Source organism: Clarias gariepinus, chromosome 1 (genome assembly GCF_024256425.1).
Source record: "Clarias gariepinus isolate MV-2021 ecotype Netherlands chromosome 1, CGAR_prim_01v2, whole genome shotgun sequence".
In the NCBI taxonomy this organism is placed as follows: Eukaryota; Metazoa; Chordata; class Actinopteri; order Siluriformes; family Clariidae; genus Clarias; species Clarias gariepinus.
This window is the reverse complement of record NC_071100.1, coordinates 20,083,171-20,105,008: the sequence shown is the minus strand read 5'-3', so window position 1 is coordinate 20,105,008 and position 21,838 is coordinate 20,083,171. Positions and strand designations below refer to the sequence as shown.

At 41.5% G+C, this 21,838-nt stretch overlaps 1 protein-coding gene across 1 annotated transcript in view; it reads left to right on the top strand.

The window, feature by feature from the left end:
- Positions 1–21,838, top strand: part of LOC128529789 (calpain-1 catalytic subunit-like) — a 314,185-nt gene that overhangs the window by 150,443 nt on the left and 141,904 nt on the right. The window lies entirely within an intron of this gene.

The window sequence follows — 21,838 nt, the reverse complement described above, 5'->3', positions numbered from 1 at the left end:
CTTCCTGCCAAACTATGACACGATGTACATCAGTTACAGACGTGACTCTATGACGTGCATTTTAGGTGTGAAGAACATTGCTGGTAACCACAGCGTTGCAGGTATCAACTGCTTCTTTCTCCGTACGTGCTACAGCAATGTCCAGAAGCGGTGTCTTTGTACAGATCTGGCCTTTAAAAACGCACGTTTTCGGAAAAGGGATCCCACGACTTGCCGCGGTTGCGCACGGCAAGCTGTGAAAATGCCCTTCAATACCTGTAGGGGGCAGTCGTGTTTCAGTCTAAAGTATTGTGTGTCTACTGAAGCCGAAAAATGTTATGTCTCTTAGGCGCCCATTGACAGCAAGCGACAGAGCTCATAAACGTGTCAAGCTCAAACTGTTATGTATTTATTCATCATTTTCATTCAGAATTATTATTATTAGTAGTAGTAGTTCTCCGAATTTATTATTATTATTGTAACGCACCCGCGCATGTGCAAAAGGACTACAAAGATGTATGACGTTAGCCTATAACAGTATTTATGCGCTTTAAACGCAGACAGGTACTGGTGGCTCAGTGGTAGGTGATTCGCCCGCCATGCGGGAGACCCAGTGCTCAGTATGCTGGTGCTATTCGCTAAAATGCCATAGCTATAGCCATTACATTATCAACTTATGCTTCAGTACTAAATGCATGTTTGCAATTAAGAATTTTTTTTTGCTTAAGCTATGAAACACATTAGCACTCACCTCACAGTTGCTATAATTTAATAATTATCATAAGCAAAAAGTGTAAAACAAAGGATTCACATTTATTACATTTTCACCCAGAGCGGGATTCGAACCAGGGTCTGGACAATTTTATAGGATATACGGATATTATACGGATATTATTTAAGCAACGCCACACCACGTGGAAAGCGGCAAAAATGCTTCAATTTCATTGGCTGTCACTGAGTGTCAGCTATTCACGACTGGCCCCCGCGGAACACAGAATCCCCGGGCTTTGACTGCGCTTTCTCCATTCGTTATTACAGGGGCGGACTGGGACCAAAAAGTGGCCCTGGACTTCCTGCCCACAGCAGCCCACACCATAATACATTGGCTCATTAATGTAGAGATACATTTTTAACACCAGTTACTAGTATAAAAATATAACACAATACAGAAATCAATGCTATTTAAACATGTTATTTGAAGTATCACTGAACATAAATTGGGTCAAAGAAACAAACAAAAAAAAGAACATCAAGACAAACAACATATAAATCTATAAAGACAATATTTTTTATTTTACTCTTTAATTATTATGGTAGTCAATATTAACACGAAATAATGCTGAGAAACATTATTTCAATTAATATTGACCACCATCATAATAACTAGCACAAGTTAATGCTGCTACTAATTTTATTCTGTTTGATTGCCATTCTTTTTACTTGGCTCTGGTAGATCAGGGGAGACGTGTTGGTCATCATCAGCATGTATTATGATGTGGGATGTGGTGCGCTGCTGGATCCAGCCTCACTGTCCCTGACCTGTTATAGTCAGAATCTGTTCATTTGAAGCATTTCACAGCATTTACCTCTAAAGCTTTTTCTTATTTTCGAGTAACCTTTTCTTCTTCCTCCTTTTCATTCATGGAAATTATTATTAATTTGCTCAGAAAATTCGCTGCATCGAGAAAGGATCAATATCTAAAAATTGCCCACGTGTGTGGACAAAGAATACAAAAGTGTATAATCTTTAATAAAGTTAATCTATTACAATGTTGTTATCAATGCTGAAGCAAACATGATTTTGTTTTAGTCTATTCATTAAATACAACGCGACAGCGCGCTCCGAGGTGAAGCGCACCCACAGTTACTGTAATCCCCCATCTCACCTTTACGACATGTGTGAAGTCATCAAACCGGTTTCACTGCTGGGGGAATTCACAGAATTGGGGGTTTTAAAACAAATTAACAAGACAGAGCAGACTTCAGACAGGGGGTTTGGTTGGTTAGAAGTGGCGCTGACGGGGGTGGGGCGGGAGGGAGTCTCGCCCGCGGAGCAATTCAGTGTAGAACCGCCACTGCCTATTTTTCACCACATCACGTACTTCCCTGATCTCGGACTAAACTCCGTGCTTTGCTTTTATAATGTGGAGCAAGCCCGAGATCATATTAACGTAGCATTCATCATTCAAAGTTATTCATATCAGTGTATAGTAAGTGTGATTTGAAAAGTGCTATAACTCCACCTGCTACAGTTTCAGCCCAGTGGAACAATCTGACTACACGTGTAGTGCCATGAAAAAGAATTTGCCCCTTCCTATTTTTTTTCTTTGCATATTTGTCACACTTGTATAGGTGGAATTTTACCTAAACACTTTAGGTGAGAACGTATAGGTTAATATGTATAGGTGAGAACAGCTGATTCACACTTGGGGAGAGTGAATAATTTGCATTTAAATGTTGTCTGGCATTGTAAGCACACGCAGTGACACTAAAAGAACAATAGGATTAATAGGAATAGGAGGCACTAAAGAGGAGGATTTTAATTTAGACTATAAAAAATTAACCTGCGTCTATTTTTAGGCGTGCCAGCTGCCACTTTTTAAGCACGAGTCTTATAATGCCCACATGACATGCTGGTACAGAGCTGGACATAGCTCATCCATGCCAATGATCCCGGGTTTGCACCCTGCGCTATAAAATAGTACGACGGCCATCCGCAGACAGCAGCTCCTGCCTCCGTCCGCTCGCGCTGGTTTTTCTTTGAAGTCCCTGGGGCGCGTTCCATTTGCCTCGTTTGCATGCCGCACTTCCGTGTTGTGTGCGCGCGTCTCACTCACACCGCGTACTAAAATCCACTGTAAACCAACAAACCCAGAGTATTTTATAGCGCGGATGAACCCGGGATCTTTAGCAAGGAGAGCTCTTCTTCACTATTCGTGCTTAATTCCGCAGCCCCGCTTCTTCGCATATCTGAAGGAGAGGCCGCCTAACTAGTGAGCGAGGAGCGATATTGATTTGGGCGCACGCCGTGACAGGCTGACAAAAAACTATTGTCCTCAAAAATGTAACAGATGAGGACTCTGATTAATGTGCAAAATAAAACTATATAAGACTACATGCCTTTATAAGACTCAACTTTTATTTAAGCGCACTCACAATAACGAAAAAACGTGATTTTATAAATGTTTGAAAGCAAATAAGGTGCGCTTTTCTGTATTGTTTTTGGTGAACATGAGCGCGTCAGAAAATGAACGCAAACGTTTTTTTACTTCTGCCGGTGCGCTCTGGAAAACTTCATGCATGCGGCTGAACGCTGATTAAAACTATGGAGTAAATTAAAGAGGAGAATCACGATGCCGAATTAAAGTCCTGAGCCCAAACCTCATTTAAATTAAATTAACAAATACTATAAGTAAAAAAAAAAACAATAGCCCACGTTTAGAAACCGTTTAGAAATTATTTTCGACATGAGTTGGCCCGGTGTTATGCGCAGAGCGCCGGGAGATTTCCTGAAGCTCCGAAATCACTGAGGCATTTTTTCTAAATAGATGCTATCTTTAATAACTGATGGAGGTTTTGAGCTGTATATACACGCAGTTTTGAGGGGTTTAAAACGAATTAGTCCGAGCAGACCTACATGAAAGGTGAGAAGTGAGTAACTGAGCGCTGTCGCGGTGTATATACTGTACAACACACGTTTATCAACCTTTTGATAAAAACGCTGCCTTTTGTAAAGTGAAAGTACTTTACAAAAGACAAACTGCTTTATTTCAGTCATGAATTCACAATCACATCACATTCCAGCTATTATTTCCAGCCGTGGTTAAATAATGTATGAAATAATTATTAAATGCTGGACACAAACAGCAAATATGATGATTATTATAAAAAGCCCGAAGAAGTTTGTGGTCATAAGATAATATTTACTTAATAATATAATATATATAGTTCATTCATGTCTTCTGATGATGTCGACACATTTTTTACATTTTAAATAAGATATGTTGGCATATTCACGAATCAGGACATTCGCATAGTTAGGACTATCAGATAGCCTACTATCAGGAAATTAAATTAATTTCAACACCATGTAAACCTAAACATTGCCATGTCTTTCACTGTTTTGTCCCTGTTAAAACATTACAAAAAATATATAAGAAACTTATTAAGAATTTTAAAGCACGAATTTGGGCATCTCATTTCATCATTATGAAAATAATATGAAGCACATATACACACATTTATCATGAAAGATCTGTTGTAAAGCAAAATAAAATTCATGTTTGCTTCAGCATTGGGAAAATATTGTTTTAGACTAAGTAATTATACACAATTCTTCGTTGTACAGTACTTGGTCCGGCGTTTAAATAAAGTCCTTCCATGCGCCATCTGGCGGATATTCAGTGAAGCACAACACATTTATTTAAATTCCCGAATGTTGCTTACGGCAAGTCGCGGCGCGCCGCGCGCTAAATTGAGGCATCCCGCGGGAAAACACGCGCAGTCTTAATGACCACATCTGTAGCCTTTTCCCTCAATCGGCCTCTGCGCCTCTTCCTGAGTCTTCATCAAGTTTTCATCTCTGAAACAGATTTATCTTTATGCAATACATCTCCCAAAGTAAGCTGGGACATATGACAACTTAGAGCTTTAGCCAATTCCACAACACCCCCTCTTGGCATATGGACTTGCTGTTTTTTTTTCTACCCCCTAAAGTTAGTTTGAGGAATCACAAGGAAGCACATGTTTACCCTTGTGACTCTTTCAGTTACTAAGAGCAAATCCTTTACCTTATCAAACAGCTAAACTCGTGTTATAAGTACGTTGTATAATTTGGCTTCATAGGCAGCCCTTTTCAGGTCGAGGTTTCCCTCCCGGATTGGCGCTCGCATCTGAAGAACTCCAATTCTCACATGTACCGGTTTCAATTCCAATTTAGCCTTTGCTACTAGATAAAAGAACAACCTAGTCAATGAGCAGCTAGGGCCTCGGGCCGTAAGGAGTCTCTTGAGCTGGCGCAGCTGCAAAGGCTTCAAACTCCCGCCAGTCTCCACTACTGCCAACTCCTGCAACAGAGGACAAAGATGTGATTTCGCGTGGATCCTTTGTCTCTTACCCGCCACCTCACCTGCACTTACTGTGATCCAGCCGTCAACTTTTCCTGCCGAGGTATTTCCCCCTCTACGAGCTCTCTCAGCCCTACTATGATTTGCCAATAACAATAGGGTTATAGCCTTTTGGCTTGGTACCTGAATTAGTAATTTAACATATCACCGCCTAACATGGGCTTCATTGTTTTCTCTCAATTTTACGGTCATAACAGAGGAAGAATTTTTTTTTTACACTTGATATATCTTAACAGTATATATTTCTTACAACAACTTAATATATGTAAAGCAAGCTTTTGCTAGCAGCAAATATTGGTTTCTTTATTAAGCTAGACTTTAACACAGTCCAACTCTTAGGCGGAGTACATTTTTATGTATTTTAGCAACACTTGATTGATTGATCATTCCAAATAAAATGGCTAAAAAATTACAACTCTGAATGTCATAGATTTCTCCTATTGCTCTACACCCTACAAACAGAAATCCAGTGAAACACAATGGTCTTACAGGCTTCCAGGATTTTGCCTGCCATCCACTACAAACAATGCAATACAGTACTACGGTTAAGCTTTGCCACACAAAGATCTCCTTAATATAGACATTCAACCATATTACATAAGTTGCTATCCATTCCCGCGGTGTAACTTGTCATATAAACCATGATCACAACATTCCCACAATGGTTCCATCCATTACTGCCAATCACCAGACTGGCCGCTATCATAGTTGGAGTAAAATTCAAATTCAAATTCAAATTTTATTTGTCACATACACAGTCATACACAGTACGATATGCAGTGAAATGCTTAGACAACTGCTCGTGACTTAAGAATAAAAGAATAGGAATAGGAATAGGAAATAAATATCAAAATTAAAATAAAGGGTAAGTTTAACTAAGGAAGAATAAAATTAAAATCTACAAATAAAAGTTACAAATAAAATAACAGTACACAAAAATACACAATATAAAAAAATATATGGAGAATATAAGAAAAAATTTAAAACAATAAGAGCAGCCGAATAAATGGTAATAAAAGAATAGTTATGTCCATGGTTGTGCAATCCACATATTAAAAGTGACTTATGCAGTGCAATCTCCCCAAGTAAACAAATTACTGAGATGGAAGTAGCTAGTAAAAAAAATTGGTAGCCAGGATTTTTTTCTATTGATTTCAAAATTATTCAAGTGATCCATACAGTGAGCTTTAGACCGACACTCAGAATAAGACAATATCCTTTGCGATCTGAGGCAGAAGCTGGCATAAAAAAAACATTAATGAAGGCCTAGTAAAGGCATCTGTACTAGAAGAGACAACCAGTTTTGTAATTCTCCTATTTTCCCTGTGATTAAGCCAGGTACAAATAAATGGCGTCTTGTGCATGATTTGGATGCAGTTTAATAGTATAACAGGTAAATTATCCAGCAGATGTTCCAAATCCACACACACTGCTAACTAATGTCCCTCCCAAAGCCATAAACTTTACTGTTATTGATCTTTGTTCAGCCTTTGTTTCAATGGCAGAAGAGAGTAGATATTTGTTTGCATTTACATGTACTGGTAAACAATATATGTACATTTACATTTACATTTAGGTAAGATGACTAAATTCACATGAGACGATAGCCGTAGTGCCTACCTAATTAGAAGGCTTAAGTAAAGCACGAGTGTCACAACCAGATAAACAGTGATGACCTTTCTAGGGGTAACAGGTTTCATGCTGACTGGAGTGAGCAGTATGCAGTAAAAACAGATCCACTATGGGAAATAATGAGAGAGGAAAAACTGCAAGATCTAAATGCTCCCTTAAATGGAACACAGATGAACTGTTAGCATTTGAATCCATCAACAAGAAATGCATTTTAGGTACACCAGATTATATCAAGCTGTTCTATCTGTATGTGGCTTACCGAGCTGATTGATCTGCCTCAGCTATATCAATGTAGTGATGAACTTGCAGTGATAGGGAAAACCAGCCCCTAGCTTACTACAGCACTAAGCTAGATAATATAGCTCAAGGATACCCACCATGCTATCAACAGGGTCTTGCAGCTGTACCTTACGCATCTGGAAAATCATCTACGTTGACTACAGGTTACCTATGGTTTGTATAAAGTGAAAGGAAGGGAAATTTGTTCTAACTCAAGCTCGCATTCTAGGTTATTCTACACTGCTCACATATCCCGACATTACTATAAAGCGATGTGACATAGCTAACCCAGCTAAATGAATCCCTTATGCCTATGAAGAAGTGTCTCATGATTGTGTGGAGAATTCATTGACATTTACTAGGTTACGGCCTGATCGAGTCTAAACCGATATCTGATGCAGAACTCACTTTGTTGATGGATCTAGTTTTAGAGATCATGTAAGAAATCACACTGGGTATTCAATAATAATGAAGAATGGAGAAGACTTTAAACCGTCTTATCTTAGAATTGTTCATAACCGTGTTCTACTCAATTAGCTGAGCTGAAAGTGCCCACAGCCACCTGCCAATTATGAAAAGGGCTAATGGCAAATATTTTTACAGATTCAGCCTATTTGCATGGTGCATGTCATCTGTTTGGAGCAGTATGGAAGCAAAGAGGGTTTAAAAGGAGTGAAGGAACTCCCATTTAACATGCTGAACAAACAAGTAACCTAATATCTGCTATGATGCTACCAAGAATGTTGGCTGTCATTAAATGTCAAGCCCATAAAAAGGAAAATGACTATGTCACTAAGGGTAACAATATAGCAGACTTAGAAGCTAAGCGAGCATCAAAGTTTCAGCTGGCAGTGCAGGTGCCAATAGTCCTTATAGAACTGCAGCCTCAGTTGGAGGATATTATTCGGGTTCGACATCCAGCAGGTCAATACGAGCACTTGATGTGGCTCCAGAGGGGAGCGCAGAAGGACACACAGGGTATTTGGCGTTCACATGAAGGTCTGATCATAGCACCCACAGCACTGTTGAACATTTTTGGTTTTAAATGCTCATAGATTTGACTATTGTGCAAGAGGAGAGGTTGTGAGAAAAAATCAAGCAACCTGGAAATTGGTCTTCATATCTGCATGCTATGTTGGATGAGTTCTTAGCTTCGTTTGAAATATGTGCTAAGCATAATGTCATGAAGGAAGCAGCGACACCTATTGGTCATATACCGGTACCAGAGTGACCATTCAAGCACTTTGTGGTGAACTATGTGGACATGATAAAGTAGGGTTCGAGGCAAAAGGTACATGCTCGTAATAACTGACATATTTAGTAGATATGTAGAATCAATACCATCTGCAGATGAAGGGGCAGGAATAGTTATCAAATCACAAGGGAAGTGATACCTAGAATTCCGTCAGAGATCAGTTCAGATAATGGATCAGTATTCATTCAGAAAATATGAGGCAGGTATTACAATGGTTGGGAACATAGCAAAGATTTGGGTATGTCCACAGTCCCAATAGAAGGTAGAAAGTATAAATGGCAATCTCAAAGCCAAAATTAATAATATTTGTAGTAGTACAAAGCTTAACTGGGTTGAGGCTTTACTTTTTGCACCAATGAATTAACAAGCATGCAAACTAACAGAAATACACACTTAACCCTGCATGAAATGCTTACGGGTCGACCCATGCCTGTGCCATTCTGTAGAAGCCATATAAAGGCCCACCGCTAAAACAACTGCAAAAATCTTATATGAAGAAACTAACTGCCATATATGAAGCAATTTATGTGCAGAAAAAGAGCAAGGAGGCGATGAAGGAAAATACGCTCCATGTCCCACCACTCCAGGAGACCAGGTCTATCTGCGAGTGTTCAGGAGGATATGGCACAAGCCCAGGAGGGAGGGGTCCCACAAAGTTGTGGCAGCCACTCCTACAGTGATTCAAGTGAAAGGCAAAACCACGTGGTATCACTTGAACCATTACACAAGAGTCCCTAAAACATGAGTACCGAAAACTGGGGAAGAAAGAGAGAAGGACCTAACATCAAATGGTAACAAAAGTGCAAAGAAATTAAATCTTTATTGGGAAATAACCAACGATTGGCACAAGTTGGATACCAAATTGCGCAGCGTCAAACACTCCGCTGCTCCAAATTAAGTATGAGAAACTGCTTAAGAGCAGCATCCCACTTCTGATACAGACGAGACTGACTGACTGACCTTAACCATTTTTCCCCTGACACAATTGACAGGACAAACAACTGTACAGATTATGTGTGACAGCGATTCATGTCCTCTATATTGTATAAATGCATTTCTGTTTAACTAACACTATATTGCTTTCACAGATAAAACAGCAGAAGCGACAACTAATTTTAATTTTCTCCAATTTTTAATAAAATTGTATTGTGTTATGTATGTTTTATTGTAGGTTATATGATTTATCCAATTGATGTAATCCTAGAAAATCACTGTATTATTTACATGTTCATGTCATGTTATTGGGTTATGGGAAGTATAAGGTCATGGAGGTCGAGTCTTTTACTCCGTCCTAGTCAAATAAGGGCGGAGATGTTTGGCTTGATCTTCCCTAGAGTACGAATCCATAGGTTGGTCATTGATAAAAATCCAGTGATTTAATTTAATCACCAGTTAGTGTAAGGAAGACTAACTCATGGAGTCCCACTCTAGAGTAAACAATTGGTGTGGGATTTATAAGCCCCAGAGGGGGGGATATGGGAGAAATTTTTATTTAATTTCATTTGATTTTACTTACTTTTGGGGGATAGAAGGTACCATATCTGTATATAATCGGGGATGTGCGTGCGAAGCTGAGACATAGGCTTCTCTGTGTGCACGTGCCTAGGAAACCAGAGCTTTACATTAGAGCACCTTCATTGTGAGCTAAAGAGGGCCCCATAATGGGAAACAGATGTTGAAGGGATGTACAGCGAGCCCTGCATATATAATGGTGAAAACGGACCAGAGATTCAGTTGTGTCCATGGTGCAGCTCCGGCCGTTATTGCATGATAATAAAGTTATAGGGAGTTCACATCGGTCATAATCAGCGCCGTTTATATTCCACCACAAGCGGACACGGACACTGCCTTATGCGAGCTGCATGAGGCACTCACACAGCACTAAACACAACACCGGGACGCTGCGCTCATTGTAGCGGGGGACTTTAACAGTGTAAACCTCAAACAAGCAGTGCCAAACTTTCATCAATATATCACCTGCCCCACCAGGGGTGAAAGGACACTGGACCACTACAGTCAAGGACGGCTACAAGGCACAATCTTGTCCTCCGTTTGGTAAATCCGACCATGCCGCCATTTTTCTCATGGCAAAATACAAACAAAGGCTGAAACAGGAAGTTCCGCTTCAGAGGAAGGTCGCGCGTTGGACGGACCAATCGGTGGCCGCGTTACAGGCTGCACCTCATGACGCAGACTGGGAAATGTTCCGAAACAGCTCCAATGATGACATCAGTGTGTTTACAGAAGCGGTTGTGGGATTCATGTGGGAAACTAGCGGATGATACCGTGAAGAAAAAGACTATCAGAACATTTCCCAACCAGAAGCCGTGGTTGGATAAAACCATCCGCGACGCTCAGGACTTGCGTCAGTGGACATGGAACCATACAAGGCTGCGTCATAAAACGTCCGGAAGGCGGTGAAAGAAGCGAAGCAGCACTATGGGAGAAAACTAGAGTCACAGCTCCAACAGACTGACTCTAGGAGCCTGTGGCAGGGACTAAGGACAATTACAGACTATAAAACACCAACAACCGGTATGACGAACGCAGACGCGACTCTGGCAGACAAGCTGAACACCTTCTATGCTCGCTTCGAGGCTGCAGCTAAAGACGCTAGCAATGCTAATGCGAGAACTGTTCCATAGACGATGTAATCTCACATCTCCTCCACACATCACTTAATCACCTGGACACTAGGAAAGGGAATTATGTTAAAATGCTCTTAATCGACTACAGCTCTGCATTTAATACCATAATTCCCTCCACACTCACCACCAAGCTGGAGCACCGGGGACTCAGCTCATCAATGTGTCAGTGGATCTCCAATTTTCTGACTGGCAGACCACAGGTAGTAAGGATGGGCGGACATGTCTCAGCCCCACTCACTCTCAGCACTGGAGCCCCCCAGGGTTGTGTTCTGAGCCCCCTGCTGTACTCTTTGTACACCTACGACTGCGTGGCCACTACCAACTCCACCGCCATCATCAAGTTTGCTGACGACACTGTTGTGGTGGGCCTGATCACCAACAATGATGAGTCGGCCTACCTAGAGGAGATTGGAAATCTGGAGAACTGGTGCCAGAGAAACAATCTCCTCCTGAACGTCAGCAAGACAAAGGAGCTGATAGTGGACTACAAAGTAGGGGAGGAACTACCAGACCCCCATCATCAACAGGAGCCCAGTGGAGAGAGTGGACATCTTCCGATACCATCACGCAGGACCTGCGTCCGTTCACATCACGCAGGACCTGTCATGGTTCTGGCACATCAACACCGTGGTGAAAAAGGCCCGGCAGCGTCTCTACCACCTCAGATGCTTGAGAGACTTTAGACTGCCCTCTAAGGTGCTCAGGAATTTCTACTCCTGTACCATAGAGAGCATCCTGGGTTTGGAAACAGCACCATGCAGGACAGACAAGCTTTACAGAGGGTGGTGCGATCAGCTGAGCTCATAATCCGCACCAAGCTCCCTGACCTGCATTTGATCTACAGCAAGGGACCTCAGCCATCCCAACAATAAACTGTTCTCTCTGTTGCGGTCTGGGAAGCGATTCCGCTTCCTGAAGGCCAACACAGAGAGACTGTGGAGGAGCTTCTTCCCGCAGGCGATAAGGTCTCTCAATCACAACACCACACAGAAGTAATATCTTTTAAACATTGACATTGACTGGACAAGTATGGTCACGTTCATGCAATACATACTTATATATCTGAAACCATTGCACATGACACTTTCATAAGTCACTTTTCATGCACATTTGCACAGCCATTGACACTTTAAAATTTTTATATATACTCCCCCCCCCTTCCACCCCCCTATATTCTTATATTTCTATATTTTGTAATATTTTTATTATGCCCTTATTTGTACAGTTTATTTTACAAGTTAAATTTATTTAACAATTTGTGTATGTGACAAAATTTGAATTTAAATTTGACATAATCAGTGGGCGTTTTGGCGCACCAATGTTCCGAGTTTGGTCGGCCCACTCGTAGGCAGGGTTGGAGGACCAGCCGAACTGGCCTGAATTGGCAGAACTGATTCTGAGCTGATGTCCCCTACGCGGGGTCAAGTGGCTGGCATTGGGGTCTTAGGACCTGGCGTGATGTACCTCGAACTTGGCGGCTGCCTCGACATCCGCAGAGATTGGTGGCAGGTGAGCTGAAGTGACGTCCGCAACATTTGATGGCTGGGGAGCTGACGTGCCGTTCATGAAGCTTGGCGGCTGCAGGACTGGCGCGATGTCCCCGAACTTGAAGGCTGCGGAGCTGACGCGATGTGGAGGAAGGACGATGCTCTCCCAGTCGCTCCACAACTCACCACCTCCGCGTTCGAGCAGAGGTGGAGGGAGCGCGTCGTCCTCACCGTTCCGCGGCTGCGCGTCGTCCTCAACGAGGAAGAGAGACGGAGGTGGAGGAAGCGCGTCATCCTCGCCGTTCAGTGGCGGTGCGTCATCCTTAACGACGAGCAGAGGCAGAGGTGGAGGAAGAGGATGAAGATCTGAGCCTGCTGTGTAGCTCTCCTGAAGCTTCGAGCCTCTTTCACAGCTCTCGCGAAGCTGAAGCTGTATGAGCAGGTTTTGGAGCTGCCTTGCCTGCTCCCAAAGGTCTTGAATGCGCTCCTCATTGATCTTCGCCCAGAACTTGTACAGTTCCTGATTCCCTTCCTCCTTCTTTCCTCGCTTCTCCTGGGGTTCTTGTTCCTTTTCGCCTCCGACGTACCTGACCTACCCGGCCCATACCTCATCGTCCGAGCATGGGAACCTGTTTACCCCAGCTGCACCACCTTGAAACGGTGTCCTCCTGATGGCGAGCCTGCAGCCTTCCCAGCTCTGCCGCGCCTTTATCTCTCTCTGCTCCTCGCTGTCCTCCAGCAAGTCCGCCGGTTGGGCAAGCCTACATTCCTCCTAGCTCTGCCACACCTCTCTCTCTCCTTCCTCCTCGCTGTCGTCCAACCATTCCGCCAGCTCGGGTGAGATGGTGATAGCCCCCCCCAAAAAAACATCTGGGGGAGAGACCTCCGCTATGCCACTTAGGCGGTCTAGCTTTCTGTCATGATTCTTAGGTCGGCTTGAGTGTTTGCGTGGCATAACCGCAGGAGGCAAGATGTCTGTTTCAAAACTCGTCTTTTATTTACAATAACACACAAAACAAAACAAAAGCCCTTTTATGAGAGCACCTAATAACTTTAAATCACTTACTTTTAATAACTTACAACCATAATAATAATAATAACAAAAGCTAGACGCCTGACTGAGGTTCAGTCAGGCTCTTTATAATCAACTTAATTTACTCGCCTCGATTCAGGTGTGCGCTCTTGTCACCTGACCAAGGCGCCCTATGGGAAATGAAGCCCCACTGAACTAAAATGAAACAAACATAATCAGTGGGCGTTTTGGCGCCCTCTAGGGGTAAACCCTTACACTTGTACTATATTTTTTTTCTTTACAGCCATGCATATGTTCTCTTTTAATGTTATTTATTTATTACTTTTTAAGTTATATATGGTATTACTGAATAATTTTTACATACTGTAATTATGCTGACATAATAAACATATATAATAAAATTGGTACAAAAATATATTTATTTATTTAGTTAGTTTCATGAAAAATCAAACAGCAACATTTTTTTATTCTGTGAAAAGCCAGGCTCATCCATCAGAAGTGAGCAGAATGGGAGATATGTCCTGTACAACAATTACACTGCAATCATCTGTACAAATGCCTGACTTCATAAAACAGTGTGCACAAATCTCTGCTTACAGTACCCATACAAAGCTTTCTTTCATATAAGTTCATATAATATGGTGCCTAAGACTTTTGCACAGTACTGTATATAGGGCAGACAAGACCAAAGCTCCAAAGTTTGATTTACTCTTGTGAAGCATATTGTTTTAATATTTGGTGTTAAAATCCCATTTATAATGCTTCCTTGATATAAGTAAATATGGGATTTAACCCTTAAGAGTCTGAGGGTGTTTTGGAGCCCTGAAGAGATTCTGACGTGTCCTGACATTTGTGTATTTTTCAGGTACTTATAACCATATAAATGTCTAAAGTCTGCTATCATTTTATTCAGCACAAACTGGGCAACAATAATATATGAGCAGCATGTATGTACAAGTTTGTATATTGGAGAAAAAAAAAACAGTTATGCGTGATTTTTGAAAACAACAACAAAAAAAAAAAACTACTGAAATAAGACCACAAAACACATTCATGTCATTTGTGCACAAGACTTTTGTGACCTGGATCTTATAATGTAGAGGTTTTACTTCAAAATGATGTGACAATCACCTCCCTCACTCATTTACAGAAAACAATACATTCATTTAAATTTTCTAAAACACTTTTTGTTTAGAAAGGCTGTATGCGAGGAGGCATGAATAAACATGAATAATTCTGTAATTCACACCAGAAAAGACAAAGACCCGCATAATGCGCTGTATAATTACCCCTTTTAGTCAGGTATGTGGAAAGTGTTACACAGAGGAAGGTGTTACAAGAAAATAATTAGAAGACAGAAACATATTTCTTTGTTTGTGGTTTATTTGGAATAACTTAAGATTCACTTGCAAAAATTCCAGAAACAGTTCAAAATAAAAAAAAATGCAAACAACATTTATGGTAAAATGGTGCAAACCAAAAACAGTGTAGAATATAAACTGTGCAAAAACATACATGCAAGATTAAACTGCAACAGGAACAATGCAAAATAAAAACCAAAAGCCCAGACATTTAAAGGCAAATTGTGCAAACAGGAACAGTGCAAGATTAAATGGGTGTATGATTTTTATAGTCACACATCCCTGTGCCACTCACACAGTTTCAGTTTCAAGTTTTATTGTCATATACAGATAACAATGAGGCATCATTACCGTAATGAAATTCTTAGACCCGTGTTCCCCAACTTTACATAAAACATATAAATATAAAAATATAGAAGAGGGGAAAAAAAAACATTATTTCAAAAGGTATGTGTATGTGCAAGTAAGCTTAGATAATTTAGTATTGTACTATATTTACATATAACAGTGGAAGATGCAATAAAGTATAGTGAATATATATTTAAAGTGGCATTGTTTAAAGTGACATTGTTAAGAGTTCAGTGGTTGTGGTGAGTGTATATTGGTGTGTGCAAACGTCAGCAGTTTAGAAGCCTGATGGCTTGTGGATAGAAACTCTCTCTGTATCTGCTGGTACAGGTCTTGATGCTCCTGTACCGCCTGCCCAACGGCAGGAGCGTGAAAAATCTGTGGCTGGGGTGGCTGGGGTCAGAGAGGATCCGCTGCATCTTCCTCCTACAGCGCTGTCTGTAGAGGTCCTGCATGGCTGGCAATTCAGTCCTGGTGATGCGCTGTGCTGATCTCACCACTCGCTGCTGAGCTTTGCGATCTAAAGCATTAAAGCTGCCATACCATGTGGTAATACAGCCAGACAGAATACTCTCGATGGTGCATCGATAGAAGTTTGTGAGTATTCTGGGGTCCATGCCGATCCTCCTCAGGCGCCGCAGGAAGAAGAGCCGCTGTTCTCCCACTTTAGTGATCACACCAATGTGGTGTGACCAACTCAGATCCTCGCTGATATTGATGCCTAGAAATCTAAAGCAGCTGACTCTCTCCACCTCTGCTCCCTCGATGTGGATGGGGTGTGGCTTCCTACCTGTAGTCTCCCGTGGTCCACGATGAGCTCTTTTGTCTTGCTGACATTGAGCAGCAGGTTGTTGTCGTGGCACTATGATGTCAGGGCTCTCACCTCTGCCCTGTATGCCGCCTAATCTCCATCAGAAATGCAGCCAATGATGGTGGGGTCGTCCGCAAATTTGATGATGGTGTTGGAGCTATATGTTGCTGTACAGTCGTGGGAGAACAGGGTTTACAGTAGGGGGCTAAGCACACATCCCTGAGGGACACCGGTGCTGAGTGTTCATAAGAATGAGGTGATGTTGCCGATCCGAACCACCTGAGGTCTGTTTGTCAGGAAGTCTAGGATCCAGCTGCACAGGGAAGGGAGGACCTGATGCTCAGGTCGCGGAGTTTCATTACCAGTCTGGATGGTATGATGGTGTTGAAAGCGGAGCTATAATCGATGAACAGCATCCGCATGTATGTGTTCCTCTGGTCCAGGTGGGACAGGGCAGTGTGAAGTGCAATTGCTATTGCATCAGCAATAGATCTATTTGGCCCTTTAGGCAAACTGGAGCGGATCGAGTAAAGCAGGGAGTAAGGATGTAATGTGAGCTTTGACTATGTGCTCAAAGCACTTTATGGCAATGGAGGTGAGAGCTACTGGGCGATAGTCATTTAGGCAGCTCACATTCATTTTCTTAGGGACAGGGGTGATGGTGGTCCTCTTAAAACATATTGGGACAGCACACTGGTGCAGGGAAAGGTTAAAATGTCTGTAAAGACATCCGCTAGCTCGCGGGCGCATGCTTTAAAGACACAACCTGAAATATTGTCTGGTCCAGGAGCTTTCCGTATGTGTATTTTCCTGAAGTATTTACACATGTCTGCCTGAGATATCTGAAGAGGGCAGCTTACCTCTTCCAGTGAAAGCTCCTGAGATAGGTGGTTATCAAAGCAAGCATAGAAAATGTTCAGCTCATCAGGTAGAGAAGCAGTTACCTCCCCCACTCTGCAGCTCTTCCCCTTGTAGTCTGTGATGGTCTTCAGTCCTCTCCAAATGTTGCTGATGTTAGAGTTGCTATAGCAGTATTCCACCTTTTCTCTGTACTGTCCCTTGGCAGTTTTTGTTGCTTTTCTGAGTGCATACCGGGATGATTTGTACTCACTTGGGTCTCCGGATATAAAAGCTGCAGTCTGCGCTCTAAGCGCTGCATGTCCGTTAACCCATGGCTTCTGGTTGGGGTAAATCCGTACATTGACCTGCGGTACGACGTCATTGATGCATTTGTGAATGAAGTCTGTTACGTATTCAGCATAATTGTTGATGTCAGCGGCAGTCCGGAAAACTTTCCAGTCCGTGATGTCGAAGCAGTGATACAGGGCACTGTCTGATTGGTCAGTCCAGCGCTGAACCAAACAAGTCATAGGCTGCTCGCGTTTCAGCTTCTGCCTATAAGCTGAAAGCAGCAGGACCGAGGAGTGATCTGACTTGCCGAAGGCCGGTCGGGGGCGGGGTCGTGTGATTGGCAGAACTTTCTTCATGTTGGCTTTATTAAAATCGCCAGCCATGATGGCGATTTAGCCACAGGTGTAACGATGGCGATTTAGCCACAGGTGTAACGATGGCGATTTAGCCACAGGTGTAACGTTTCCTGCCGGTCGATAACATCAAACAGTTCATCCAGTGCATGCGATGTCGGCGTGGGGGGGGGATATAAACAGCGGTACAGAATATCGCCGAAAACTCCCTGGGCAGATAAAAAGGTCTGCATCTGATCATGAGATGTTCAAGATCAGGAGAGCACCCCGATGAAACCTCCTGTACATCAGTACACTACAATTTGTTGGTCATTACACACACACCACCTCCCGTGCATTTACCCGAGTCTATTGTTCTATCCCGGCGGTGAATAGAGAGTTTCTCAGGGACAATGGCCGAGTCGGGATGGAAAGGTCCTGCCATGTCTCCGTAAAAAGAAAGATGTTGCAGTTCTTAATGTCTCTATGAAAGGTTATCCTGGCCCTTAGTTCATCCAGCTTGTTTTCCAAAGACTGGACGTTTGCTAAAAGAATGCTGGGAAGCGGGGCACGGTGTTGTCTATTCCTCAGCCAGACCAGGATCCCGGCTCTTTTCCCCCTTTTCCGGCGTTTCTTCTGCCCAGGTAGCCAAGGTAAGTCACCTCCATTCACAAAAAAGTCAGTCTGTGAACTTCCAGATTGCAAATTTTGTCGAATGTCCAGGAAAGTTTGTCTGTCATAAGAGATGAGAGTGTTGCAGGTTGCAAAAAAAACCTAAAAAATAACATTGCAAACATAAGAAAAACGCAAAGTTGAGGAGGACACTGAGCGATGGCAGCCATTCTCACCGGCGCCATACTGTTTATGGGGATACAGGGGAACATTGCATGCATGGCATTCCCAAGGTTTTTTTTGCCACTTGCCACGCACTGCTTTGCAATGAGCACATAACCTGCAACCAGCAGTGGCAACATCTCTGGTATCCAAGGTCAATTCAGCTTCTGGAACTGGTACATGGTCACTACTTGTCAGTTTTGGTGCTACTTTCTGAGAGACATCACAAAGCTCTTTGATGAGTTGTTCCATAAACTCTTTATGGGACAGGTTACCATATAGTTCTTTATGCCTTGTAATTTCACCCTCCTTTTTACTGTGTCTTCTGTATAAGCAGAATGGATGGTAGAACAGACTGATACTTCTCGTTTGTCCATCCACTTCACAAATACAAGAGTCCATCCCAAATCCACCTTATGGATACCCTGGCAGACTTTTTGAGAGTAAATTATCTGCATTCCGAGGGCAGTCCTTCCTGAGAATGTGATTCAGCAGATGGCAGTTGTGGTCCAGGTTCCCGTTTGGGCAGGGCCTGGGGAACCGTGTCATCATCAGTCTGCGTTTTCCATGACATTGCCTGCACCTTGTTTGCTTGTTTGCCTTTGCTTTTTTGGGGGACAGGTGGCTGATCATTTTTACTATTAAAAAAAAGCACAAAAAAAAAAAAAAAAAAACAACATGAGCATGCTGATAACACAAAATAAACTAATTATCATCATATAGATATATACATATATATGTGCACTTACTCAGTATGATTCTCAATTGCACTCAAAACTGAACGGCGCTTGCGTGTCCTGATGTGAGGTTCTGGTGAAAACAAGGGTGATGCAGACACATTTCCTAAAAACAAACAAATAAATAAAAAAGTTAGCCTATACTGTTCAGAGTAAATGGATGTGCAATTGATAGGTATGGACGCTTAATAGGTATGAAGTGTATACATTTTGTGCCCCTCTGTGTCTGTTGATGGACAATAGACTAGACAAATATCTGCTGATGGGCCATAAACCATGTAGTGCATCTCAAACATTTACACCTGAGACTTTAGCAAACACCATCCACTGAACATGCTTTACACACATATTTAACACATTCTAAACATTTACACCTAAACAGGTATTTGTAAATACAAGCTTAACAAAAGGCATTCTGAACATTTACACCACAGAAATATTCATAAACATCTCTTATCTACATAAGGCAGTATTTTAGCCAACTGGAACTAGCTTGTTTGTGCTAAATAACATTACCGATAGCAGTGTTATAAACTAACCAAAACGGAGCCAAATATATATTAGCAACCATAATCTAAAGCTATACAAAACAAGGTAAAATACATTAGAACATTTATAAACATCTGTAAACTCCATAAGGCATTAGCTTAGCCACCGGAAAATAACATGTTTGCTACATAAGGCAGCATGTTAGCAGTGTTATCTACATGCTACACTTAACTATATAAATGGCATTGAAAGCCAATGTGTCACATATGCTGACAGAGCTAGCTGAAGTGAGGAAAATATTTTCTAATATTAGTTTAATATTATCAGAATAAGAGTTATATAATACTTAATAAACTTAAGCGTGTGAGCGTGTCCTGCTGCGGGTTATTAGCAGATAATGAAGTGCGACAGAAATTCAGTGCCTCTCCTTGGTTTCATACAGATTACATAAACTGAGAATATTTGTTTTTAATGTGACTTGCTCCATTTAAAAATAATAATAATAAAATAACGTCTGTATGTGCAGTATTTGTGGAGTTTCAGTTCATTTTAGTGACGTGTTTCCAAAAGATTTTCGCGGAGATTGAGACGGCTGAAAGCGCACCCTGTTTATTTTCTTTATTTTACTAAAGCACATTGTTTTGTGGATATTGTAAGTATACATAAATAAAAGTAGACCCTTTACATATTTAAATTATGTACTACACTAATGTGTATGATTAAACATGACGGAGCATTTTAAACTCTTTTCACGGTTACCAGAAAAAAATGCACTTTTTGCTGCCGGCGGCAAGTCAGACTTCTAAGGGTCAATGATGAATTAATATTAAAAATTTTGAGTATTGGTGAAAATCCACTATAGAACGTCTGGGAGCATTTCCAACTACCACCAAATAGAGTGGGTATCACTGCTGCTCTGCACATAATAATCATGCCATAATTATAGCACCAGACTTACCACTCACAAACAGTGTTGGGTGTAAATACAAAGTAACGCGTTAGAGTACTTGGATTACTTTTTTGATGTAATAAGTAATCAAACATGTTAGGTCCGCCATTAAGTGTACTGTAAGTACTCAGTTATTTAGTTATGTTTTAAAAAATGTAAGCAGTTATTCCGACAATTTATGTAATCCGTGAGCCAGACAGCAGTCACTCTCAATCCAATAGTGTGTGTGTGTGTGTGTGTGTGTGTGTGTGTAAAAGTCACCCTACAAGCCCTGCCCCCGATAACCCACCCCACTCTGTTATTCCTGCTGTTATACCCCTTACGTATCTTACGTATGCGGTTTGACTATGCGAGGACAGACGTGCGGAAAAAAGGGAACCTTATCACAGTGTAACATTTGTGATGTGTGTGTGTGTGAGTTTGTGCATGCGTGCGTGTATATGTGTGTGTGAGAGAGAGATGTGAGTGTGTGAGTGTTAACATTTGTAAATGTTAAGACCCAAAAAGCCCTGAATAGTAAAAAGAAAACTATAATAATCTGTAGAAAAACAAGAGGCCCTTTCCACCTTATTACATAATTTAGGGTTGATGTCATAGTGCTTGGGACCTAATAATAATAAAGTTGCTGCAGAATAAAAGGAGTAAAACACTTCAGGATGTCCTGTTATTAGAAAATATTCAAACCTTAGGATAAGCATATTGTTTAGTTACAGTGTAATGGAAAAATCACATTTTAATCATGTATTAATTTTGATCTTTAATAGTAAGTGTGCCACATAGAATATAGAAGCTTTAAACGAGTCTGAAACATAGAAAGACAAGGCCAAGAACAAAACAGAAACAACCTGATTGTAGTTGTCTTTGAATAAATGAATGGACATCTGGTAAAGTATGGACATCTGGTCTGGGTCAGATAAAGAGTCGTGAGTTTGAATGTAGGAACTTCATGTACAGGGCGTTGATTATGTTAACAGAGATGTTTGTGTATAAAATGTGACAGCAGAGAGAAAGAGATCACCTTTCTCCATGCTGCAACTGTTTGCTGTATGAGACTGGTCCTTCTGCAGAAGTTTAAAATAAAACCTTTGTTACTTTGCTCTTACCCAGTGTATGAATTACTTGTTTTTATAATGTTTTCAGAATTTCCACCACACACACACATCTTATTAATGATTATTTCCCTTAAACACAATTACTTGTGTTCTTTACTAAATAAAGGCCTGAGTTATTCACTTATTCTCACCTCCAGCTTTTAGGTGACTCTCCTCTCTCTGGGTGTGTACCGTGGTAGAAACCTTCATCTGACATTGAGACACTACTGATGGTCATCTCTCCTGTAGTCTGCTTCTGAAAAACTGAATCATTTTTATAGAAATCAGCACCATAGTCTGAGATCTTTGTGTTGTG